This window comes from Rhipicephalus sanguineus, chromosome 5, assembly GCF_013339695.2.
Source record: "Rhipicephalus sanguineus isolate Rsan-2018 chromosome 5, BIME_Rsan_1.4, whole genome shotgun sequence".
Lineage (NCBI taxonomy): Eukaryota > Metazoa > Arthropoda > Arachnida > Ixodida > Ixodidae > Rhipicephalus > Rhipicephalus sanguineus.
The window spans coordinates 73746737-73774131 of record NC_051180.1 but is presented as its reverse complement, the minus strand read 5'-3'; the positions used below and the strand labels follow the sequence as shown (position 1 = coordinate 73774131).

General features: G+C 50.1%; 1 protein-coding gene across 1 annotated transcript in view; it reads left to right on the top strand.

Moving 5' to 3' along the window:
* Positions 1-27395, top strand: part of LOC119393778 (neural cell adhesion molecule 1-B) — a 231385-nt gene that overhangs the window by 75614 nt on the left and 128376 nt on the right. The gene's annotated exons all lie outside the window — the stretch shown is intronic.

Below are 27395 nucleotides of genomic sequence, written 5' to 3'. Positions count from 1 at the left end.
ACCATATCAGCATACACAAAACACGATGGTCAATAGAGAATACGCGATAAGAAGAGAACAAAAATCTGACGACACGTAACAGTAGTGAACACGTGGCCTTATATGAGGTGAGCGAGTTCAACATGGAAGCAGGGGGCCACTGGTTTCTCGCTGCGTTGATCTCTGCCGAAAACAATGCCGGAATCCTGCCGCGTATCCGTCTCGTGCACGATTTTGACTTTCCACCACACATGTCCACACACCGCACTTCTTGAAGAATGGGCCTTTTTCACGGGAGCCTTCTGCGCATGCGCACCGGAAGTGCTACGACGGCGCTACTAGCGGCTAGCGCCCGAAGTATTTTTGGTGACATCCGCCAACGCGAACGGACGTGCGGGCTCTCCGGCTGTCCGTGTTGGCTGTTACCGTTCGTGTAGAGTACGTAGCTCATTTGTTTTTTATTTATTTTCTTCGCGATGCTGCAGCGATGTGCTGCCGTAGGCTGCAGCAATAAAAGAGGAAAGCCTGCAAACGTGCGATTTTTTAGATTTCCTGCCGCGACGCGTCAGGTGACGAGACGCAAGAAATGGGTACAAGCAATCCACCACGTCAACGCCGACGGATCACCTTGGATCAATGGCATCATTCAGTCGTATATTTTCAAAATGGGTACTGAAATTGCAGGAGGTGCTGACTGAAATAACTAGCTTCCCCACACTTGCTGAAGTGCAACAGCAAATGCCACCTCATTTTAGACGGTACCCGAACACACGCATATTACTTGACACGGCAGAAATCCCTATACAAAAGCCATCAAGCTTAACTGCCCAGAGAAGAACTTTTTCTCATTACAAGTTTGCAAATACGATGAAATGTCTCGTTGGCGCTACACCGGACTGTTATGTAAGCTTTGTGTCACCATTCTATGGGGGAGGAACAAGTGACAGAGCTATTGTCCAACTTTCTGCAGTGCTAGATTTATTTGAATCTGGAGATGGCATTATGGTTGACAAGGGGTTCAAGGTAGACGACCTTCTGCCACTCGTTGTTTCTTGCTTGTAGCACCCCGCTTTCATGGAGCACGACGAGGTCGAGGCCGGTAGGTTGGCGCTGTGTCGTACACTCGATGCGGCGGACATACCGTTCCTCTTTAAACATCCAGCCTTTTATTAGCTGGCGATGCGACTCGCCGAAATGATTGTCTATCACGTCACTCGTCACCTGCGGCACGGACGACAAATCGCTGATCCACTGACCTCCGGAGTCGCGAAGTTTCTTCATGTGTTCCGCCGAAAACATGATCCGAATGATGCGCGGAAGCACGCGAAATGTTACGGAAGTCAAGAAGCTCTACCGCTTAGTGGCAAAAGTATTCCAAAAGGCAGACGCGTGAGACACAGTGAGCTAAGCGAAGACGATACAAGGCGCCGCCGCGCCGATCACGAGAGAAAGAACCATTGCCCGATGGGCTCCCTAAGCCACCAGTCGAGCTTTCGCCTCTCGCCGCTAGAGGCGCTCGTTCAACGTGAAAAAGGTTGATGCGTTTCGAGAAAGCGGTAGCGACAGAGCGGGAAAAAACGATGGCTATGGCGGAAAGGCTTAAGTCAGCCGAGGAGGGATTGGCAAAGGTAGCCATGCCAGCAAAGGTAGCCATGCCAAGGTTGGCGCTGTGTTCTCCCGCAGGTCTCCCGCACCTGGCCACTGCCTCGGTTATTAGCGCGTGCCACTGCTGCTGTATTGTCCCCTCCCCTTCCCAAAACTACTTCGCGGAAGCTAGGTCCTGTGACCCTTGCACCTGTCTTTTCCAAACCTGTTTCCCCCAAACCTGTTTCCCCAAATGATATCACTAAACTCCGCGAGTATGCTACACTGCAAATCACATGTGTACCTTTCAGCCACGTGGTGTCCGAACAAACAAATAATAATAAAAAAAAACCCCAGGCAACTGTCACACAGGAAACAGTACAAAGTTGTAAGCCCTATTAACCTTCAATCTAGTGGCTTATGTACTCATATAACTAAAAAAAAAACAAGCTCGAATCATGCAAAAAAAAAAAAAAAACTTATCTGACGCTGTCATTCCGGAGCCCACGAAAAACACGTCCGTTCTCTAGCAGTCCGGCGTGTTTCCGTACAAGCTCCTTATTAACTTGCCATTGGTGTCTGAATATCCGTCAAGGTCACGAATGTGAGCGTTCATGTCCCCTAGCTTCGAAATGCATCGCGCTTCAGCCATGCTGGCTGAAGCGCGATGCATTGCAGCTCCCATAGACACTAGCGCCAGAGTTCCCTCTAGTAAGTATTGTAGGAAACTCTATGCCTCCGGGAGGCGCATGAGGGCAATATTGAAGAGGAGCGGGAAAAGAACAGCTCCTTGGGGCGTACCGAAATCACCCATGGTGATGGGTTGCGATTTAAAGGAGTCCTGACACAAAAATTTTCGCCCCGCATTTTTTTGCTGCAATGTGTTGCTGGGGGCCTGTTAGTCATAACACGGCACATCGTTTGCTGCAGGGCGCGACAGATAATTAATTACAAGCTCCTTATTACCGACACAGCCTCTGTTTCGGTTTGACAGAGCTCCAAAAACGACAAGCCGCCGGGTGCAACTATCACCGCCTAGCGAGTGAAACGCTCGGTCACGTGACGCATTTCCGCGTGGTCTGTCGTCGTCGGGCTCATCCTCGTCTGATGGCGACGATTTTCTTGCGGCGGGGATGGAAGAAATTTTCGACCTGGCGAATCACTTCAGGTTTGACCCGCTGGCGAGGAGCGATTCGTCGGGAAGCTCGTCAAAACAGAAATGGCGGCTACGACGTCATCATAACTTGTACCGGCTGCAACGGTTACGTAGGGGAAGTAGGGGGGTCACCTGAAAGGAGGTTTAAATAAAATTTGCTGGAGTGGAGGTACAGTGTACTAGAATGGGGCAGTGGGCTCACTGCCGCATCCCTGCGCCGCGCCGCCATGGCCCTCTCCGCGTCGACAGCCTGGGCGCCCGCCAGGGGCGCTGCCGCCAGTTTCTCCTGCAACCGACGAAGATGTAGTACTAGAGAATTTCAATTGGAAGAAGGCCGAAGGAAAAATTCCTAAGCGCACTACTCCGGGCTTAGATGGGGTTCCCGTCAGCCTCATTAACGAACTCGGACATAAAACTAAAGAAGCACTGCTGAAAGCCGTAGAAAAGTGCTTACAGGAGAGGGAAATACCAGACAGTTGGCGAAAAAGTAGAATGAACTATCTATAAAGGCGCAAGGGAGAAAAGGATAACATCTAACCATTACATCGGTGCTATACAGGTTGGCGATGCAGGCAGTAAAATTAAAAATAGAAGCGTGGGTAGAACAAAATGATATTTTTGGAGAACTTCAGAATGGATTTCGAATTGACAGGCGGTTAGACGATAATCTGTTTGTTCTTACCCAGTGTATAGAAATATCGAAAATAGAAAACAGGCCCTTATACGTAGCTTATCTAGATATTACCGGGGCGTATGACAACGTTAATCAGGAAATTTTGTGGGATATACTGAAAGAAGTGGGCATAGGTGACGACTGTATACAGCTTTTGAGGGAAATATACCGAGAAAATACAGTTTGTATAGAATGGGAAGGAATAAGTAGTAAGGGCAGCGTTGAAATTAGCAAGGGGCTGAGACAGGGATGTCCTTTGTCCCCGCTGTTATTCATGCTGTACATGGTGAGGATGGAAAAAGCGCTAGAAGGTAGCAACATTGGATTTAATTTGTCACACAAGCAGGTCGGCACGATGGTTGAGCAGAAGCTTCCAGGTCTATTTTATGCTGATGATATTGTCTTATTTGCGGACAGTCAAGATGATATACAGCGACTGGCAGATATATGCGGAAGGGAATGTGAGGCTCTAGGACTAGGATTTAGTGCAACAAAATGTGGATTGATGGTATTCAATGATCACGAGGACCATGCGGTCTTTATACAGGGCCAAAAAATACCGAGGGTAAGCGAGTACAAGTACCTCGGAGTATGGGTAAATGAGGGGGATAGATATATGGAGGTACAAGAGAAAGCATCGGTAGCAAAGGGAAAGAGGAATGCTGCAATTATGAAGCACAGAGCTTTATGGGGATACAATAGGTACGAGGTGCTTCGAGGGCTGTGGAAGGGTGTGATGGTCCCGGGGCTTACATTTGGGAACTCAGTAGTGTGCATGAAGTCAGAGGTACAATCAGGAATGGATGTAAATCAAAGGACGGTGGGCCGCCTCGCGTTGGGCGCTCACGGGAAGACGACAAATGAGGCTGTAAAGGGTGATATGGGATGGACAGGCTTTGAAGTGAGGGAAGCTCAGAGCAAAATGAGATTCGAAGAGAGGCTGAGGAAAATGAAGAACAATAGATGGGCAGAGAAGGTTTTCAGGTATTTGTATAGAAAAAGCGTTGACACGCAGTGGAGAAAAAGAACTAGGAGGCTCATCAGTAAATATACGGCTAGCAGTGCGGGCGATATGGCAACAAGGAGCATTAAGCGGAAGGTCAGAGAGGCGGAGAGGACTTATTGGATGGCAGCGATGGAAAAGAAGCCGGCTCTGAGTAACTACCGAAAGGGAAAAAACGAAATAAAGAGGGAAAGGTTTTATGATAATTCAAGGGGGAGCGCTTTACTATTTGAAACAAGGTCGGGCTGCCTTAGAACGCGTAGTTATAAAGCGAGATTCAGTAACGAAGAAGAACAATGTACATGCTGCGGGGGAACTAAGGAAACGATGGAACATGTACTGATTGAATGTGGCGATATTCACCCAGGTATACGTGTGGGCACGAGTCTACATGAAGCCTTGGGTTTTAGGGACAACAATGGAAAGCTGCACACGTCCGCGATAGAAATAAGTGAGAGACGGTTAGAGTATTGGTGGCAGAAAAGTAGAGATAAAGAACAAAAATAAATAATGGGGGAAAAATAAGGTCATTCTGCCTTAAGAGGCAGAGAGATGGACCGTGAATTTATATTTTTTGGGTATAATAACATAGATTTAATCAATGTAGATAAGGTATTAGGCCAACATGAAACAAGGAAGCTTTTTTTTTTTTTCGAGCCTGGTGGCAGACATGTCACCGCCCCGTTTTAAAGGGGACGCTCATAGCATCCATCCATCCATCCAAAGGTCCATTCTGCTGGTCGGAGTGAAAAAAAACTGCTCCCGCAGCTACGATTGTCCCTCCGTCGGGACGCCCTACCCTGCCTGGTCAAGCGAGTTTCGCGACAATGACGCTGAACGAGGGGAAGGAAGGGAGGGGGGGGGGGGGTAGAGGTTGAAGAAGACGAAAAAAAAAATGCGAATTCTCCCTTCTTGAAAGCACGGCTCAGCCTACCACAATGGTGTGCGATCCCCCCAGCATGTCTATGGGCATGCCGTTTGAGAAAGGCGTTCGTCGAATTTTCAATGCATCACTTGTTGCCACATGTCGCTACATGAAAACTTTGCGTATTTCACGTGCCATAATAATTCATCGTATTTCACGTGCCATAATAATTTTATGCGACTGTTTCTGAAAGCACGTAGGAAGCAATCGTTGAGTTGATTTTTACTTGAAAAAGATATATATGTCACAAAATGGACGGCAATGAAGTGCAAATGCGAACTGACAAATACGTGGCAAACACGTGTTTTCACTTCGCCCGGTCTTTTTTGCACCATACCTATTTCTCTCAAGTAATGAACCAACTAGCTCAGCAACACGCCTTGCTGAGCTTTTTACTAGTTTCATAAAGTAAAATTATGTGACATCACTGAAGCAAATGCGCTTGTTACGCTTGACCCAGACACGCGCGCGAGTAAATGCGTGTAAACACAGAGATCGGAACTGTCCGTGTAGTATATGAGCGCTCGCGCCACACATTCAGCGGCTGAAAGGATATAGCGCTCTAAATATGATGACAGGCTCGATTTATGCACAGAATTAGTATTCACATAAAACTTATTCCGCTAAAAGCATTCGTGCGGGAATGTTTGGGTGAATTTTGATGCTGGGTACATTACTGAAGTCGGCCGACCAGTGGCAAAAACATTTACAAAACAGAAGTACTTTGAATTTGGCCCATGAAGTTAATGGTCTGTGTTATAACGTTTCAACATTTTTGATAGCGTTGAACAACTGGTCAACGAAGTGGCCATCTAATTTCAGTCAGTTATTCTTCTAAAGACCATCTTTTTTGGTAGAAAAGTAACTGTGCTAGTGATAGTTGTTAGTCATTGTCATAGCAGAAACTAATAAGAGAATGCAAGCTATTCAGTCGGCGATACTTCGCGCCCCGAGTCGTACGTGCGGCATTAGCACGGTACAATATTTGAACTTTGTTATTTGTGCTAGTACAGCAATCCATATAGCGGTATTCTACAGCTTAAGCTACAAATATTCAAGCGCCTAATGCTCTATTGCATTACGATTGTATCCTAGGTGGGCGAGCTGCCGTGTTTCTTCGGCGGGCTGAAGGTAGAGCGCAACGTCGAGGTTATTCTCGTCATTGACGGCCGGCAACACGGCGTCCAGCGTCGTTGAGGGATTCCGTCAACTAGATTGAACGGCGTCATATGTGCGCCGTTTCTTACACTACCGTGTTAACTTCAGGTTATGTGCGGAAGATATTATGGCGTCCCATGTCATGTGTTCGACGTACAGTACATTGCCAGCATGTCGGCGTGGGTTTCATTTAGCCGCTCGGTGAGGCCATTCGCCTTCGGGTGATGTCCGTCGGTGACTTCTGTGGCTCTATTTCGAAGATGGTTTGCGTTAGCTCTGCCGTAAAAGCCGTACCTCTCTCGGTGACGAGGACTTTTGGAGCGCCACGACGCAGGAGGACGTTGTCAACAGGGCATGTATAACTGTCTGAAGGGAGACAAGAAAGTTCCAACATCGTCGATAAGCGACCGGCTCCGCCGATGTCAGCTGAAGCACCGCAGAATGACGGCATGCTCGGCCCAATGCTGCCGGTGAAAGCCATCCGCTAAGCCGATATCGGCGAAAGTACGGCAAAACGGCGGCTAACACGGCCCAATGTTGCCGGTGAAAGCCATCGGCTAAGCCGATATCGGTGGAAGAACGGCAAGACGCCGGCAAACTCGGCCCAATGTTGCCGGTGAAAGAAACCGGCTAAGCCGGTATCGGCGGGAACACGGCAGAAGGCCGGATAACTCGGCCCAATGTTGCCGGTGAAAGACCAACATCGGCTGAAAGGCGGCAAAATCGGACCAATTTTGCCGGCAAAAGTCAACGGCTCCGCCGATATCGGCGCCAGGCTGGCAATGCTGGCCCGAGGTGGGGCCGCGCACAGCCGCCGTAAAACCAATATCGGCCCGAGGTTGTGTGCTGCCTGGGCCAGGACAGTCCAATGAAAATTTCCATCTTCACCTCCGCCCCCAAAAGGGGAAGGTGAAACGCCGCCTCCTTCCTAACCCACGAAAGGAGAAAGAGGCACGTCCAGTCCGTCCCATGGCGAGGGGAAAACACTGCCCACCGCGCACACACGGCACAGCACGAAGACGTTTGAGTCTTATGTGGAAGTCAATTTCGTGGTCTGTTGCAATGATGGGTATGCGCGAGGCAGACCACGAATTGTGGAAACAGCGGCAACAAGGCGCCACGGAGAACATGGGAAATGCATCCGCAGACGGTTCCCAGACGCTGGGTCCTTTGTCCGGGGCACCTTGACGACAAAGCAAGCCGCCTCGACGGCCAACAACTCTTCCTAATCTGTCAGTCGGTCAGGCGTGCCCAAAGGGTTTTACGAGGGGCGCAGACAACCTGAGAATATTAGACGAACGACCTTCGTGTTGTCGCCGCTCTTGGGGCATCTCTGGAACCGCTGACCCGGAAGAAATCAGGGTAGTCCTAGCCGCAACGTCTCATGCGTCAAAGCGGCGCCAAGCCAGGCAGGCCGATCATAACAGCCGCGACAGCGGTAGCCCCTTACAAAATTTAGTATGCCTTTTTGCATGACACCGGGGTATTGCAACGAAAGTAACAAAAGAAGCGCTTTGACGCGATGGATCAAGGCCACAAAATTGCAAAACCACGGTCCTGTGTTATAATTTTGTTATTGCAGGGGTGTTGGGGATGTTTCTTGGGAGATTTACGGCCGTGCCCGCACAAGTGCGACCTCAACGTTCGCGCATGTTGACGTTGTGAGGCCTGACTCCTTCGCCAAGACCGCCCTCGCCTTCTATCGGTCCACGTCCACCTTTCATAGAATATCTGATGCACGAGGAAGGCACGTGTAAACGCAGTACAACGAGAGCAGCCCTCATCGACGCGTTAGAAAAAAAAAAAAAAAGCATGGCGCTAATATCCTGTGTAATCTAAACGCGAAGGCACACGGAGGCACATAAGAGCCTCAAAGATTCGCGCACACAATCTCGGAGGCCGTGACGCGTCTCTGAAGGTTTATTCTGACCGTAAGAAAAGTGTTCTTCTTACACCGCACTCTTAGAAAAAAAAAGGTCGGCATATTCACCAACTAAATACTAACCCTTACTTGTCACAAAATACACTAACCTCTTAGTAAGTGAAGGTAGTAAAATGCAGGTTAGTGGAACTTGCTACCTAGTTAGTGAGTTAAAAGTACTAGCTCGAATGGCCCGTCCATTACTAAGTTGTTAGTAACCACGCTAGCAACTTACTAACCGTATTAACTATACTTCATTTAGCCAATTAGAGGTTTACGCCTATTCTGCTTATATGTGCATGTGCATTGCCGTATCAAGATGATTTTATTACAAAAGTACCTAAAGGACTAAAAAAACGAAGTGACATGTCCTCGTACATTAACTAATGGCCGCTAATTACTTCATGTAATTACCATGGTAAGTACACATTACAGCAACATACATAGAGGCATGAATTGATCACGAATGAGAACACACACGCAAGCGCACACACAGAATAGCAAGACTTTTACGTAGCCGATATCTACTCTATAGCAGCGGCTTGAAGACTATATTTATGTTCCTACTTTAGGATAGCACACCGTGTACTGGTTAGAAACCATAGAATTTAGAAGAATAATTGATGCTTTCTACACATTATCGTGTGCCCTTATATTTGCTTGTATACATGCGTGTCATCACGTAGCACGAAACTTCAATTCCAAGTTAATCAATAAAATTAAAGTTTGTTTAAATGTTGCTAAAGACCGTCACGATTACGGCAAAGTATACTGCGCATCTAGGAAAGATCTGGCAACATGGGTGGCTAGTAGCTACTTAGTTAAAAACACCAAGTACACTTTCTGGTTAGTGAAGGCAGCACTTTACGACCTTTACTAACTGCTGGCTAGTAAACAGATTTCGCGAAGGTAGTAAAATACGCTCGAAACTAGTAAATGCAAGCATTTACTAACCATGTACTAACTTTTTTTCTAAGAGTGCGTGATTCTGACGGGTGCGGCGCGCATGCCCACGCTTGCGTTCCCGCGCTCGCACGTACTTGGCGCGCCTTCCGCGACAGCGCGGACAGCCCCTCTTCGTACCTGGGCGGTAGCGTATGTTCGTATCAAACGTCGCTGGGTGAAAATCGGTTCGCAACAACCGTACTACATTACATTGCAGCCAATGTGCCTTAGCCGGGACCAACGAAAAATTCGTATCACCCCGAAATTCGTATGAGGTGTGATCGTATCACCGAGGTTTCACTGTAGAAAATTGGGAGAGTTGTATTACGTTCATGGTTCAACAGCGTCTGATCTCCTCTTTTGTCAGTGTACGCCCTTTCGCGCTGTAGTTGTATGATGTTACTGTTTCCCTTTTGCAGCAATCTAGGAAAGACAGGGATTTTAAGGAGGCACCCGTGTGCGGGTAACGCATCTCTGATGATGAGGCAGTAGCGTGCACCGATCGTGATTTGCAACATGCTCTCAGAACCATGCGGTGAGATATGCTCCAAGTCGTGGCGCCGAAGAGATGGTGTTACGTGTGTGCAGTCAGGGGCTGTCGAATTGTATATGTTAAACAGACGCTGCGGGCTTCTGCGCTCTTTGCGAACTCGTATGGCACATCTTCCGCGCTGGACGATCCTTTTTTTTTTTTCCTCTCGCGCGTGGCTTCTGTCCATTTTGTGGCCGCTTAGCGTGGGCAGAGTAGCGTAGCGCGGCAGTCTCGCCGACGCTCTTCTTTTGTGCTGAACCACTTCGCGCGTCGTCGCGTACTTTACTGCAGCCATTCCGCCTCACGCGTGAAACCGTAAATGCTCCATTACTTTCGGGCCGTGCGCTTGTATGCTCTGTGGCTCGAAAGGGTCTAGAACAAAAAAAAAAAAAGCCAAACAAACCAAGAGGTACGAAGACGAGAATGAAGAAACGCCTCGCCGAACCTCACGCCTGAAACTTTTTCCTTCAGAAGGTTGTGAATGGGGAAGAGTGAAACGGCGCGATGAGTTTTGGCGAGCTCGTCAAAGGGTGCGAGTTAGCGCTAACGGTAGCGCGAGGTATGTGTGTCGATGGATGCGCGCACCGTTGGACGTCGTCTTGGGGAGCCGCGTGCAGCAGATCATATATATATATATATATATATATATATATATATATATATATATATACATATACAGCGCTCGACTCGTGCGCGCTGACCGCGTTCCAGGCGCTATATAAACGCAAGTGTGCTAGACAGCTCGTTAGGAACGGGAAGGGACGGGCGGGGGGGTGGGCTGACCTGTAGCCATAGCGTGCTTGAAACCAGGGAAAAGCTTCCTCGTGGCAATGTCGATAATGCCACCCTCTCAATATGCAAACCATGTATGTTCGACGCGAGTTACGTTTATCGCTCCTAACACGAGGTTTCGCTTGCTCAGTTTTAGTCTGTCTATATTCGGTTACAACGTCGAGGAAATACACGCTCTGCACCCAAAACTGTGGCGCGCCTGCCATCCATCTGTGCGAGAGAGTCGTGGTTTCCGCTCGCACCTTAAGTATACTTTCTGGCTGCTAATGTGAACACTTCGCATATTAATGATTAAAAGTTCGTCGTCCTTACTTAAGATAAATTTCCCCGAGGAGCGATGTCGGAACATTTCTGAAATTTGCCGGGAAGTCCCAAGTTCTTCCATAGAAAAGCAGCGACACGAACATGTGTCTGCACGGGAAAATCCCTTACCCGGGCATACGCTCAAGGTACTTGGCGTTACGGAAATCTGCAAATGCGCCTATCTAAGCGAATTCTCTCTGGATGGAACAGTGATGACTGGGCGGAGCTTACACTCACTCTCGGGTACCGACTGTAGGTTGGATTTAGTGCTGCGGGATGAGTGAAGTGCTGTTGCAGTGTTTTTAATTGGAGAAGAGGAGAATAATTTCGTCACGCGCCTTGCACTAATATATTTAAAAGCTGCGTAGAAAACCGATTCCGAGCTCGGTATAGCGGATGAAGAGAAGAGCTGTTTCAAAGCTATAGCTGTGCATCGATCGAGGGCTTCTGGGAATGGCGGAATATAAGTCTAATGGCAGTCATCGGTAGTTGTCGTCCCTGCGTTAGAAAAACAAGCGCAGCCGAAGTTGGGATTCTGAACGTCTGCATCCCATTTGGCGATGTTCTTCCGATACGCTAAGCCGCCTCCGCCCCAATTCTTTGCCTCTCTAACCGTGCAGCCATTCTGACGTATATCTACACAATCAATGCGAAGAGATGCCCAAGTCGCGCTGTACACACGCGAAAGCCGTTCGTATCCGTATTTACATGCATGCCAAATCCTGTACTCGTTCGATTCCTTTTGTTCGTCTTATTAATTTATTAATGCACGTTTAGGCATCGCTACCGCTGTGTGCGTGTACGAAGGGTCGCCGAGTGCCGCGCCGATAAGTGCTCTGACGTTTTGTATCACCACAGTAATCGCGGCGCGCCAATAAGACGAGGTCAACGGAACGTTGCCTCCTTTATTATCATTCTTCTTAGTTAATTCTAATGTTTCGCCTGAAGCTGAATTTGCATTCCTTAATGGTTTAAGAGCGGGGCCGCTTAATCAGCGCCCGTTTCCTGGTGTGCCTTTATCCCTACCCTTAATCAAGAACTCGTCCTCCTCGTATTCGCTCCATCTCTTATGATGGCGCGCGCGCGCGATCCTTCATCGTGGCAGGCATACGCTTATATAGTATTCACTCACCACGGCCAGCAGCAACAAGTTCGCTAAAAACGAAGCAGAAAACGGCCGAATGTGGTCGCTCTCGAGGTTGTGATTCAATTCCTCGAGCAAGAACCGGAAATATCGGGCGAGGCGCTGCGTTCGGGATATGCCTTCGTGCTATCTCTCGGGTTTGGCGGCCATCACTGCCTCTCTCGCCTCTTCCAAGGGAGCCCGCAAATCTTGTGCGTGCACAACCGGCAAACATGCAGCGCACCTTTTTTTTCTCTCTCGATCCCATAAACCGCTTGTTTTATTCATGATCTCATTCTCTCCCTCTCTCTGACTCTATCCTTCACCGGGCTTTGAGCTCCGTCCATTTCTTGGTGCCGGGGACGCGCTTTGCATTCTAATCGAGTCGAGCTGTTCTCTCTCTGTGCAGTCATTCTTTTATTATTTTCTGGACCAGTATATATACGCACTTGCAGTTTATTTTCTTTATGCTGTCGGAGGCGCAAGCTTTTCGCTTCGCAGAGCGTGCTGTGTGTGTACCGCAGGTCCTGACTATAGTTGTTTCTTTGGCCGCACATACTTGGAAGGAGGAGGGACCTGGCAAAGCCGGTTGCCCGATTTCAGGATTAGCGGTTTCTGCCGAACGGCGCTCTTGCTCGGGCGAGGTCACGGTTCGTGCCGCCATGCGCATCCTTCCTCTGCGCGAAAATTTGGTCTTGCTTTCTGTATACTTCCATTTTAGAAGCCGGTATCCCTTACTGGTTCTTTTAAAACCTGAGACGTGCCATTTTAAGAACCTTGTATTGCGCAATCTTGCCCGATCGACGAAGTTGACGCAGTTGCTTCACACACCTTACAAAGAGAGAAACTTAGCATATGGCGCGTATTTGCGACGTATTTCGGGCGTCCCGCCGCGTTCTGCGAGCAGGTTAATGCATCAGTGTGAGTTAAATGGGGCAGCTACTTTGGGCCAGCAAACCGCAGTCACCTAATGATGCTGCTTTACTTGCACCTAATGATGCTGGGTTGATATGTCCGATCTGGTCTATAATTTCAGGTACACTCTCCGCCTGAAGCTACATGTTTGAGCAGATACATTCAGCACTAACAGTGTTTCAGCATTCAGAACTAACACTGTGACCGCCGTAGCGGTCACCTGCACGAGTGTACCCCCCCTCCTCTTGTTTTCTGAGTTATTCCGCATAATGGCGCCATTAGAGCTGTGCACGGGCCCTATTTCCGAGCCCGAGCCCGCTGACTTTGTACAAGGCCCGCCCGAGCCCGACGGCAAAGGGCTGCGAGCCCGCCCGGCCCGGCCCGACGTACGAAAACACAATCCCGGGCCCGGCCGGGCCCGGCTTTTTGAAGGTTCGCTGCGAAAACAAAGCATCGTTTTCCGGTAATTTGGCGTCTTATTGAGCATAGCAAATGTGGTCAAACGACACACGACGAACAGTCTCTATTACACAGATTACAAATTGTGCAAAAACAGCAAGCAAGTAGACGGCCTCATGCCAGCAACAATGGAGTTCGCTCGCCAAAGCCGTCACGTGTATGGGGTATGCCCATGCAAGCGTCAGCTTGCACGAAGGCGATCTACGTCGGGTCGCTCGTCGCTGTCGCGTACATTTTCACTCATATGGGATTCGGCCTTAAATCTAACGCGAACAGTCGCGTGGCGCCTTCACTAGCTATGGTGGTGTTACTTCTCTGTTTGTCGGAGTGCAACAGAGGCAGTGCTTTACCTGCTCCCCTTTTGTTTAAAATGGAAAGGAAAAGCGCTAAAGGGCGGTCGCGAAAAAGGCGCTGTATGCGTGCTGGAAAACAATTCCCACTCATTCTCTCTATTTCGGGCTTGAGTCGGGCTTTGCGCCGGGCCCGATAAAACTCCAAGTAGCCCGGGCCCGGCCCGGGCCCGAGGTGAAAATAAGCCGGCCCGCCCGAGCCCGGCCCACGGGCCGGGTCGGGCTTTCGGGCTACGCGGAGCCCGTGCACATCTCTAGGCGGCACCCCTCCCCTCCCCCCCCCCAAAAAAAGAAAAAAAAAGAATTGCTTTCCTTTCCTCGAGTCATACATTAGGCGCTTCTGCAGCTCTTTCGAGCTCATTGGCCGACTTCTATGGCTGCTTATCGCGACCTGAAGGATGGCCCGCGTGGTACATAATATGCCCATAAGGTTTCGGCTCTTATCTCTGCTTCTTCCTCGGTCCTCATACGCGGCGACCCATATCCTAGAGCCTTCCGTGTAGCGAGATTAGGCACTCGCTAATTGACTGACGCACACACAGTCTTCTGAAGCCGCGTCGATGTTCGTATAGTACGCGGATGCACTCGGCGCTCGAAGAGTGTGGCTCTCCCGTAGATAGATCAAGGCAGCCCTCCTAATGTATGGGCGCGAGCTCCCGGTCCTGCGAATCTCGTTTCATGCCTCCGTTCGTCCTCGGCCTTGCAAGGCCGAGGACGAACGGAGCATCATGCATGCATGATGGCCGCCGAGCTTGCACGCGGGGCGGCGTTTTCTCCTGTGCTCCTCTTCTCACGAGCGCCATGATCTTCCCTTGCACTTGACCATCTTGGCTGCTTTCGAATGGAGGGAGGAGAGTGCATATGCCGTGGCTGGAGGGGTGGCCGATGCAGGGTCGAAGCGCGGCCTTGCCGAACACCGATCGGAGGGTTCCCCGCCCAGCGCCTTGCTTTTTTCTCTCTTAGTTCATCGATATATACTCTCGCCCTCCTTGTCTGATGATCTCGCCGAGGCTTTCTTTTGCACGCTTTGTTTGCGCAACTTAGACGTGAGCCTGAATAGGGCACGGGGGGGGGGGGGGTTACTTTGTGATGGGCCTGTCTTACTTTTTGCGATGGCCCCCGGGCGCGGCTTCTTCACGTATATGTAGTCTTGCTCTTCTTTATATTTCGGCGAGCGGGATGCGAGCATGAGTTCGCGTCTCTTGCCATGTGCTGCATCTACCGCGCTTGGCAACGCCACCTATAGTGAAGGTAGTGGTTGCAGGCGAGGATAGGAGCTGGGTGTTGGAGGAGGGCACCGCATAGCGCGCGCCACTCGTAATTATTGGGCCAGGCTGCCTGTATGTGTCTGTCGACGGCCATTTGTAAATGCAGGGCGCTAGACTTATTCAGTCGGATAACTGGGATAAGGAGCGCATGTATGGTACCACTGCGTGGAAACGATTGTATAGAAGAAAGTCAGTGAGAAGTGCGGGTGGCTTTCAACGTCTCCGTGATGTCTGTTAACAGAACACGCTATCGATCGCGGGACGATGGACATGTAAACATTGGAAAGTATAGTCTCTTGAAGGCAATCCCAGCTTCCAAACTTCAAAATTTTGTGCGGAATGTGAGAAGAACGTGAATATATTTTGAGTCTTGGGGCTGATGGCGTTAGGACTGTAGATTATCTGCCTTTATTGCAGTGTATACGTGATCACGGTACTTTTGTACTGTTTTATTTGGGGATACGCGCTAAACTGGGCTGGCATTCGGCTTTCTCGCTCAACTAGGTGGCCTTTGGCTCGCAACAAGGGGCCAATTTGGGGAAGCTGTGTTCGTTATTGTGCCTTCATGTTTTTTTTTATTATTTTTCCGGGAATCGCTTTTCTAGGTAGCTCTCTTCGTGAGTAGGCAATTCAGTGTATTCGCAAATGCCGCGTAACCCCTTGTTCCCTGCCTCTGTCAAGCAGTTATCTCTCGTTCTACGTGCCCGCGCCTCCTTCATGTTTTCTGACGCGCGCGCGGGGGAAATGGGCAGGCGCTATTGTAGCTTCAGTGCTGACACACTCCTCGCGGCCTGCATAGCAGCTCTTGGCGCCGTGTTTGCAAGACGCGGCAGCTGTGTAATTATGTATCGCGCGCATACATATACGAAAGTCTATGAAACTTCTGCTTCGGTTGTAACGGTTGTCTTACCTTTTTTTTTTGTCTTTGCAGGTAAGCCCTGTCAAGGCTTCTTGCCGCCGCTTCGGTGAAGCGTGTTCCTTTGCAGCTCCTCCAAGGTAAACTGTCCGCCTTCTCGAGCGTGATTTGCGTCATATGAAGTCGGCGTTCGCCTACGGCGGCGTGTCATTTTGTCGCGATGGAAAGAAAGGAACACATGTCATCCTTTGTGAGAACAACACCTCTACTATACAAATATGGGCTTGTCTAAGTGCATAGAAAGAACCAGTCTCGCTTGTCGAGGGAAAGAAAGAAAGATAATAAACGTAGCGCCAGTCGAGTGGGACGAGACTTTTGTACTCTTGATATACCTTTACACGAAGCCGACGAAGTCTATAGTCGATTCGCCTCGTCGTGCCAGAAATCTGCGACCATGAGCACTATACGTCGTGGGTTCGATTCCAGCCATGCCTTGGTGGCCGCGTTCCTGCGCAGGCATGATTTAACGACTTGCTGAAAGGCCTCATTCGAAGCGTCCGTAACACAGTTAGTTACTGGTATTCTATCACCGTGATTACTGGTTAATTCTCTGCATTATTTCGAATTATAACTATATCTGTACCTGGTATTCCTTTGTTATCCTTTCTTCTGGAGCCGAATTCACAAACTTCTCTTTCGTAAGTGCGTTTTCAAATTGGTCAGGCGGCTTCGCTAATGATATGTCCCGCGTCACGATTGGTTAAATATTCTCTCACGAAAGTTATTAGCGTAAGACGTTTTTGTGAATACGGGCCCCGGTTCGTTGTTTGGAATGTTCCTCTCATGTATGGCGGCTGCAAAACCTTCGATCTCGCAGGCTAGCGTGGCAGAACTATTAATAATTCGAAGGTGATCTCAGCTCCCCGCATATAGACTAGCCGGTCAGTTTGTGCCCCGCACGCTATATGAGCTACGCGAACGGTTCGCTCACAAGACAAACAGTCGTCATTAAAGCCACCGCGTGGCCCGTCTAACCAACCAATCGGGCGCGCGGGGCCGCACCGTTCTCACGCCGGACGTCCCGTGCACAAGACGCGGCTCTGTACGCCTTCTCATCGTCGCGACGAAGGCGGCGGTGGTGGCGGCGTCTCATGGCGCACGCAAAGCGACCGCCGTTCGGGGTTCGTGTCTCTTTGTCGGAACGGCGGTGGGGGCGACCGCGTGACCGTGCGGGCGCGATCGTGATATCGATGACCACCGCCGGTACCGAACGGGGGATCCTTTCGAGAAGGAAGGGTGGCATCTGTGGCCGGTGAGCTTGCGTACTGTAGTTTCGAGCACATAAGCCTCTTCTACAATTGTAATGAGCTGTATGAAACCCTACTGTAAGAGAAGGAAAACATCAATCGTAGTATTCGTTGTTAGGATAGTTGGCGCATGTTCAGTATATATATGAATATAAACCTGGCGCCGGAAACGCGACCACGCAAGAACACAAAGCATCAATGATTGGCGGGTCGATATGAAAGTGCCTTAGTAAGCCTGTATGGCCCATGACGCATAACACTGGTTGCAACCGAGCGTTAAGTGTATACGCTCTAAGAAAAAAAAAACAAAAAAAAAACATTGCCTGTTCCTCTTTTTGGTGAGTACTGACTTGCCACATATATGACTGTCTTTAAGGATACACGTTAAGTCTCTTTGAGAGTCGTGGGAGGCGCTACTCTCCGAAAGAGAGTTAACTTGCATCCTTAAAGGGAGATGTATGCGTGGCAAGGCGGGACTCATAAAAAAAAGGAACAGGTTTTTATTTTATTTTACTTTGTTAAAGTGCAGGGACGTTTTAGAACGCGTGGTGATTAGTCGATTCAGGCGTTTGGGGCGATCGTCTGCGTCGTATATTCGCGAAAACGTGGCATGCCGTCGTCTATAAGTTCCCCAACGGCGCAGCCTCATGCGATCTGTCCTCTGTATGCACGTGAAACACGACTATACGGGGAGATGCGCGGCAACGGACGGAGCACGCCTTGGCCATATATACAACCGCTCGGCGAAGCGGCAGGCTTCAATTAGCGATGACGTTGCTTGCCCATCGCTCTGTTTATCTTTTCTTTTCTTTCTTTTTGATGCGAAACAGTGGGCGGGGTCAGCGGAGTAGCCGAGCAAGAGTCACGGGAACAGCCGGACAGCGCCCGCATATCATCTGGCTCACATGCGAGCGCGTGATTAAATATACGAGCGCAGCCACGCAGCCAGTCCCGAAGAGGAAAGTAGGAAAACGCGGCAGGGCTTAATCCAATCATGTGAGCCGCGCCGACACCACTATAGAAGAGCATGCGGGTGATGTATGATTGGATTATGCCCCGTTGGTTAGAAAGCTATTGCGTATCGGTTATGGGCGTTGAGACTGCGATTGCGCCTGCATCCTATTGGGTTTTCGTTCGTCATTATAGTTGCGTTGGTGCGACAAGCTTGTTGTGATCGTTGATGTGGCTATTGGTGCGTGCACGTAACATGTACCGCAGGTCGTTGCAATTTATGAAGGGACTGCTAACGAAAAGCTCTAAATCATAGCGTAAAGGGGAGCAAGTATGACTACGTGTGGTAGGGCGCAGTTTCGTATGGACACGATAGCCCGTCAGTTCGACTCGATAGTATATTACTTCGTCACGTGTGGCTTGCACGACTGTCTCTCATGCTGACTAGAATTTTACTGCAAAGTTCTCGATCTTGGCGCCATCTTTGTCTCGTCTATTTGGGTCACGCGCTCCATGCACTGCAGCCTGTATAGGCTATATTTTCCTAACTGGTGTTTTATGAACTATAACTTCGGGCGGGTATTCTCGCGCACGTTTATCTCTCGTGTCTGGTGCTATATAAGAGATCTTATCGCGGTCTTCGAGCGCCAATAATGCATCGGCGAAAATGCTTTCACGATCTACCTGTTTCACAAGCCCCTCCTGTATCGGTATATATATATATATATATATATATATATATATATATATATATATATATATATATATATATATATATATATATATATATATATATTATATCAGGCCCGTGCGTCGCCCGTATGCGATGAGCGGCGTTTTTCAAGGTATAAGCTAAGCTGGAAACAAGCGGAAGCAATGAGCATAGTGGGTTTAATGCTAACGTCGTTTGGCAGTCTGGCCTTTCCAGGCTGGAAGGAGGCGCTACTGCCGCATCTTGGCTCGTCGTTTTGTTTCTTTGATGCATCAGCGCTTGTCAAGCCGCTTTTGTTGTTGCTGCTGCTGCTGCTTGCTTCGAGTTAATGCTGTTTTCGCGACGGGCGTGCCGCCGCAACTCGCTCGGAAGCTTTCTCGCGCGCTTGGCAGGGCGCATCGGGATTGCGCATCACGCATTTATATGAACGCGCCACGATGCGTGCATGCCATCTTTCTTTCTTTCTTTCTTTCTTCTAACGTGTGTGGATCTGACGTCGTGCGAGGAGGGTGTGTGCATCAGCTCTCACTCTCTTACTATGGCGCCGAGATTGGAGATAACATAAAAAAAAGGAGGAGGAGGAGGGGGTGAGAAAGAGGACTTCTAAGATGCGGGGATGCGCGCTGAAAACAAAGCACCGCGCTCAGACCGGAGAAAAGATAAGAGGTGAGAGGAGGAACCGGAAAGGAGGGAGGGAGGCGACAGTATACAGAAAGGCGCGTTGCCGTGGTCAAGGTTCTCCCAAAAATGCTTCGATGTGTCCCGCCGTATGGTATTACGCGGAGGGGGACCTCGTTCCGATCGGACGGCTTCATCGCTTCCTTGCAATCGTGTTTTTTTTTTCCTCTTTCGTTTTTTTTTTCGCGCGTATATTTTACGTGTTTATTCGTTTTCGGAGCACTTCTTTCCCTTGGCTCGCCTTCCTCACTCCCTCATAATCACTCCTGCTCCTTCTCTCCTCCTCGTCATTTTCATTTTGCCGAATTCCGTCCTCATTTTTATTGCTTCTATTTTTACAAGCGACCTACCTGTCTCTCTCGCTTCTCTATCTCCCTCCTCCTCTCCCGTCGTCTTGCATCTTTTTAATTTCTAAGTACTTCAGAACGTCGTGTCCTTTCCCTTCACCTCCCCCCTCTCTCTCGTAAGAAATGCTATTATGTATTAGTGCTCATGGTCCTCTCTCCTTCCCTCTGCTATTGCGAGCCATGGTGGATCACGCTTCTTCGTGATTGCCCTCTTTTGTTTCTGCTCTTTATTTGGCTCGTTCTCTCCCTCTCTCTCGTTTTTTTTTCTTTACTTACTTGCCCCTCTCCCTTCCCTCCCCTTCCGCCGTCCGATCGCTGTTTTTCTTGGGTCGTGAGGTGGCCGCTACGAGGGCCAAGCCCAACCCACATCTCTGCCCCAGGAAGGGGCGAAAGCAAAGAGAAAATACAGCCGCGAAACGCTCGGCGGAGACGGGAAAAACAAAAACGAAACAAACTAACTAAAGAAAGCGGAAAGGAAGGGCAAATTGCCCTGGCATCATCTCTGCTTCTCTTCCCATCTTGCCGAATCCTTCCCCCCGTCTCATTCCCCGCATTTCTGCTCCACCCGCCTCCTCTGTTCCTCTTTTATTATTATCATTTTATTTAACCGTACCTGTTTACAGAAGAGCAGCCTGGTACCCGCTGTGATGTGGTGGTGAGCTGCAGTGTCCGTGGAACGCCGTGATTACTATGATGCTACCTAGTCGTCTAGCGTGCATTCCCTACACCACGTACCTCTCTTTCTTTCATCCTCTCAAAAGGAGAGAGAGAGAGAGAGATACAGAGGGGACCGTGTCTCGTGTGTGGTGCTTTGGTTTTTCCCCCCGGCGTCCACGGCGAGCCCAGGCTGTCCTCCCGGGGCGAGGATTTCGGATGACGGTCTAATGAGAGCCCTCGGGGATCGCTACAGCCTTAGCTGCCCTGTGGCTCGCAGCCGCTCGCTGCAACACGCCGCCGCTTCTTTGGTGGTGGTGGCTGCACGCGCGAGCCGACGACGCGATTTTGAACTCGGCGGTAGGTTGTGTTCGGAGACCCCTCGAGCAGTTCAGACGCCGCCGCCGCCGCCGCGGCTAGACCACCCGTAGGACTCCGTGGTGTCGGCTGCGGGCGGCGAAGCGTTGGGCGGCCTCCCGTGTTGGTTGATCTGTCGCCGCACCACCTTCGACGTGGGTGATGTTGCTCCTATATCGTGGCGACCACCGCAGAGTTGTTACAGCGAACTGCCACTCGCACGCGGCGGAAGTGGCAAGGAGCAAGACGTTGCCGGCCGGGGCTGTATGATTTCTCTTGTGGAGCATTCCTGGATGTCCCGCTGTATGACAACAGAAACGTGTGAGGCTCCGTGATGAAGTCAATATGGTGGCCGCGTGTGTCTCAGCAATTGTGTCCGCCCTGTTGACTTATTTTTGTTCGTCCGTGTTTTTCGCGCTGCCCTCCCTAACTATAAAGAACTAAAAAAGAAGCGGCAAACCCGTCCCGAACCTTAGTTAATACTCTACATATTTAAAATTTCATATGAACATTTATTGGACACTCCCCCATTGTGGGTACGAGATGTGAAGGAACATCATAATCATCATCAAAGCAGCGTTTTTTTGCCATATTACTCGCCACATGGGGTGGTGCATATAGCAGTAAACTTTCACGACAGCCGGCGTTTGTAATTTAGCCTCGGGTCTCGCACAAGGCAGCGGTCACGTTCGTCCAGAGCCGATTAACATTGGCAACGAGGAGAAGGGAGTGTGTCCATACCGGAAGCGTTTCCTGACCGGAAACGAACTTCCCGTTCGGTTTGCACGCTTCCGTCCACGTGCGCACTATATTTTTCGGATTCTCGGCTATATATATATATATATATATATATATATATATATATATATATATATATATATATATATATATATATATATATATATATGCAGCAGCTTCCTCCAACGTTGAAGGCGAAACTGCTTCCATAATGGTGATCACGACGCGAGTTGGGCAATACTTCACGAGATTGTTAGTATACCTAGTGGCGGATTATGTTGCGACCCGGGCGGGCGGGGTTCAGCGGCAACCGAGGACGACAGAAGGAGGACACAACGCAGGCGGAGGTTGCGAGAGCGGCCACCTAAATTTTCCTGTGTGCAGCTCTCCAAGGGTTCGATAAGTGACTTGAAATCGTCGAACAACAGAGAGGCGCGGCTCTCCCCGCGTTATTATTATATTCTGAGCACGCGGGGCGTGGAGGGAGGAAACGCCGGAGGATCTCCTCTCGCTCCGAAGTCGAGCACCTAATTGTGCGCGCCGGGCAGCCGCTAATTAACGAGCTGGAAGTGCGCTCGCGCAACTTTCCCACCTGTTTCTCGTCGGCACGACCACGATATACCTTCCGGACGGACGTGCGAGCCTTGCGGAACTCGCGAGGGGAGGAAGTAGAACAACGAGGAAGGGTGGTGGTTGAGGCGCAAGCAACGCCTTGTGTGATGCGGTCTGGCCGCAGACTGGATTACTGGCGCCGCATGTGTAGCATTCGTTAAAGTGCGGAACGTGACTCGAAACCGGAGGAGAAAAGAAAGCATGGTTCGCAAAAACTTGATGGCGCCCAATTTTTCGCGCGTGGAAGCAGTGGTAGAGTAGTGTAACGTGGTGTGCGCGCGGATACGTAAATAGAGAAATAAGGGCTGCTCAACAAAAGACACGACATCCGAACAGGCGTCTATATCGGTGAAGGGAAGATTCAGCAGGAATAATATTCGCAACATTTAACGCGTGAACATGCGGAGCATGCATATTTCAAATTTGGGCAGGCATTTATTCAGGGTTCGGTCTTTTATTCAAATTACGCAGTACACGACAGTACCGCGCTGGAATAACCCAAAGTGGCCCCCTTTCCGACAATGAAAAATTGGCCGTTGGACAAATTAGGGTGAACAGTGACTGGCTTATTGTTGCCGTGCCTTAAATAACGAGAGCAATTCACCACGTTCTAAATTGAGATAAGGCCGCAGGCAGGTGTCCTTGCGTCTTCTCTTGCTTCGTGTCTGTAAAGTGGGCAACTGTTTTTGGAAAGCTTGTCCAGATTTCGTCCAGACGAAATAATTTTATACACGGTTTTCTTCAAGCACATTTTCCGGTACTGTTCTTGACATTCGGAGCGAAAGAATGGATTCGAGAAATGTGCTCCAATTTCCGAGGACATCTATGGCGACTTGAATGGCCTCGAAGACTGTGGCAGGGACAACTGTTGCGCGCCCTGATGAGAAAACGTGCCTGTAATCAAGGGTGCGCCGCTCGACCCGGGAGCGGCAGCGCCCTGCATGTTACACGGTGGCCACTTATGCGCCGTGGCCCCTTTCTGGAGGTTTCCCTTTAAAGCGCGCTCGCACAACGCGACGGAGGCAATCTGATATAACAAATTAGGCGCATGCGGCGCTCCGATTACTGCGCGCCGCCTAGCGTATGTGTATATGTGTGTATGTACTTATGTGTGTCGCGACCGAAGTGTGCGAGCGCATGCAGGCTTTCGGCCGCGTCTCAGGCTAGAGCCTCCCTCTCTGCCAGCGCACAAGCCGCGATTTCTTTCCCATGGACGACGGCCCAGCGGCAGCGCGGAGGTGGCTCGGCGGGCCGCGTAATTCGACAGCCGGCGTCCCGAGAGCCGTTGCTAATTGCCCGAGAACACGGTCGCCACTCTGCAAGTGGCCGGCGAGCCACTGCTGTGCACGCCGTTCCGGGCCCTCTGTGCGGAAGGGGAGCCTGGAAGGAGACCTCTTGGGGGTGATTGTCCCAAGTGCCACTGGCCGACACAAAGCCGAGACCTTTGTCTCCTGACCCCTCCCCGGTCGACGCGGCCCGCGGAAACAAAGGCAGGAAGAAGGAGCGAGAAGGAGCAGAAGAGGAATCTGAAGAAGAAGAAGAACCGTCATTCTGCGCAGACGCTCTTCGCGCGCGCGCGCGCTCTTTCTCTGGAGTGCGTATGTGCTACTTGGCGCCTCGTCTTTTTTGCTAGGAAGCGCGAAGCACTTCGTTAGTGACAGACAGAAGGAGAGAGAAAAAAGAAGATCGCCGGTCATTTTCGCCGGGTTGAATACACTTCCCAAACGAGTGACCAATGTCATTAGGATGACTCGTAAGCCCGGCCATTCCACACCGTGAGAAGTCTGCCTATAGTTGCCGATTTATTCTTTTTCTCCTTCTTTTATAAACCTAGCCGTTTGATTGCCGTGACTTTCGCTTTCTGCTGCGCGTGCAGCTTACGAAAGAAATTGAGAAGCTTGCCTCGGTGGTGGTCTTCCCACGAAGGCAAAGTTTGCGTTGGGGAGGGGGAGGAGGGAGAAGATGAAATCCGGATATAACGGCGATGGTTCAGGGAGGCAAGATGCTGTCGCCATTAATCGTCGTCCTCATGACTCAATTGCATTCTTTTTGCCTCCAACCGTCCACCTGTCGCATTCTTTTTTTCTCACTCACTGCAACCGATTCTATAATTCTGTCCCTTCGCTTGCGAGAGCAGTATAGCGTGACTTACCTCGATAACGCCGAACGCCATGCACGTAGTATGCGTCCCTCGTCCGAGCGAGCTTGGTTCCCGTGACTTCTTCATCTGACGTGCTCACGGGACGTCGTTCGTGCCGAATGACCGTCTTTTCTCATATAGTCTGCTCACTTGCACGCGGTGTCTTTTCTGCATTCGCTGCTTTACACTTTGTAGACTACCTACCTATTCGCACGAACCTATGTGCATAAGAGACGACGACGCGCGTTGCTTAGCTCGTTGTTTATACGGTGCGTTGCCTCTTCATGCTTCGTGAAGGTATAGGGCATGCGGCTTGTTATCCGGAGGAGGGACGATGGATAAGGCCTCAAAACAAAGGTACGAATTAGGCCAAACGCCGCGATGAACTTTGGACTTGGAGCGAGTCTGGAACGATGAAAGATCCCGTGCACCGTCTTTTTTCACGCCTCGGAGCGCTCGCGTGGCCAGCTGCCGCTATCATTCGGTACGATCTCGGCGAGCTGCCTGGGGTTTTGGTTGCGTAATTTGAGTTGAAGCGCGTTGCGGGCGGCGGCCTGGAAAGAGTGTCGCGTGCTGGGTTGCGATGCAACAGCCGCTGGAGGAGCACGCTCATCGAGAGAGGATGCGATCCTGCAGCCGAGGTGTTGCGTGCCTAGCGCTCGTTTTGAGCTTTCTCGCCAAGTCTTCGTGACGTTGTGGCTCATTGTTGCCTGCTAGTTGCGGCCGTGCGGGTCAGAGACTTCACTCCGAGCTATCGCGTGGCAGAAGGTGCGGAGGTCTTCTTCCTTCAGGTCTCCTGTCTACGTTGCGGCGTCGTGCCGTCTACACCCCCTCCCCACCTTTTCCCCCTTTTCCGTGCGGTTTTTCGTTCTTGCTATCTGTGTTCTTCTCGGCTCTGGGCGGGTGCATCGCTGGGCTTCAGGCGGATCCATGCTCTCGTCATCCGTGCGTATCTCCATTGTTTAATTCGCGCACCCCTTGGCTTTGGCTTTAAAACGTCGCGGCGCTTCGCGATGTGGATGCATCACGTCGGCGGACTTGTAATGCATGCACGCTCCAGCGGTCGGTGACGTCGTTATAAACAGACGCGGTGGCGCTTAATGGTATCGAAGCATAGACGCTCAAGGAGAAGAGCATGCTATGTCATTTTACTTGAAGCCATAGTACGGAGGATCTGAATCGTGGGACGTTATGCGGGATTGTTGTCCGCGCATCGCGGTTGGGTTAATTGTCTAAGGGTATACGAATGTTTTGCTTGTTTTCTTTTCGGGGTTGCGCACGACCACCCACTGTTAAATGGAATACACAAATGCGCGCATCTCATATTGATGGCGCCCTAGCTGCAAGTAAACGGTGTTCCTGCACTGCGCAGGTGTGTCGAAAGGAATCAGAACTGCCAGCCACTGAACCTGGCGTAGTCTCCAGCACGAAAGAATACATCGAAATCTTTCGTTCCTGAGCTCCTGAGAATTTTGCATCTCTGGCACTATTAACCCTGCCACCTGCATTGATATATATATATATATATATATATATATATATATATATATATATATATATATATATATATATATATATATATAGTGTATTACTAAGGCTGAAAAAAAAGGAAAGAAAGAAAAAACGGTGTCTGTGATCCTCAAACATTTAGCTCGCGATTGTGACCTTGCACTGCTGTGAATACAGCGACGACAGGTGCGCCGCCACAGCACATGGGTGCAGTGTATATATCAAGCATCAACGCGGTCATGGGGCAACAAACGCCACGCGTACGCCTAGAAATACGCTTCGTAGCACTGTACATATGCCGGCCGGCATCATGTAGCCAGTGCAGCGGCGCTGTTAAGCGAGCGCTTAATTACACCCTTGTCAATCGGGGATGTGCAGGAAGTCATTAGGAGCGAGCCACTAAGAAGGCGCCCTTTGTCTCGGACCGAGTGGCTCTCTTATCCCTTCGCACGCGCGCCGTTGGTCCGTCTCCGTATCTCTTTTTCATTATTTTGTCTTTCTTTATTGTCCGAAGGTGGGGGGCGATAACCGTGACCTGCGTGGAGGCCTTTTCTTTTTTTTCCCTTCCCGATATATCTGCATATGCTCGCCAACGCAGAAAGGGTGACGCCACCACCGCAAGGAAAGGTGATACTGCTGGCGGGGCGATGCTAGCACCCCCCTCACCCCCCTCTGCTTTCGCAACCAACCCAACTTATGGAGGCGGCGTTTGGCTGTGTATCTCGTGGGGTCATCGAGGGGCGCTCGTGCGTGTGGTCAGAGGAGCGTCGTACCGTTCTTTTTCCGAGCCTTTCGAGAAGTGGGACTCTCGGCAAACGGGACTTTTTTTTGTTTTTTTTTTTCACGGCCCTTTGTTTGTAATTTATCGTTCCATCCGGGTAGACATCGAACGAGGCGTTCTTCCTTTTTTTTTTTACGCTTGCCTCGGCGGTTTACTCCGCCACAAATGGTCGGGAGGTAGCGTTGGAAAACGTACGCAACTATATTCACGGTGTTTCCTCGCACCTGTGTCTTTAAGAACGGGATGTGTAAGACAATTGTTCGGTTGTCATGTCTGCAGCATAAATGAGTGAAAAATGCAGACGAGACCTGATAAAGGTGTCTATAATGGCCTTGCTTCGAGTATTCCCTGGCGTCGTATGTCTGTAGGCCTTCCGCAAGTCTGCCATAGCTTGATAGTACATTTCGTACGGCTATTCGGTGTGCGAGTGGTTGTTTGCCAGGACAGCCTGCTTGCGTGGAGTATTGACTCAATATGGGCGGAGTCGTCGCCGGCGTATTTCACAAACTTTCAATACGTCTTGATTCTAAATTGTACGACGCGTAGCAACACACAGGGGAAACCGACCACACCTTCGAATGGACATTGCATACAGTGACGTACTCCTTAGGCGTGAAAAACATATAGTGGTTCTTGAAGAACAGGAGAGGAAGGCGCTATTTTCTGC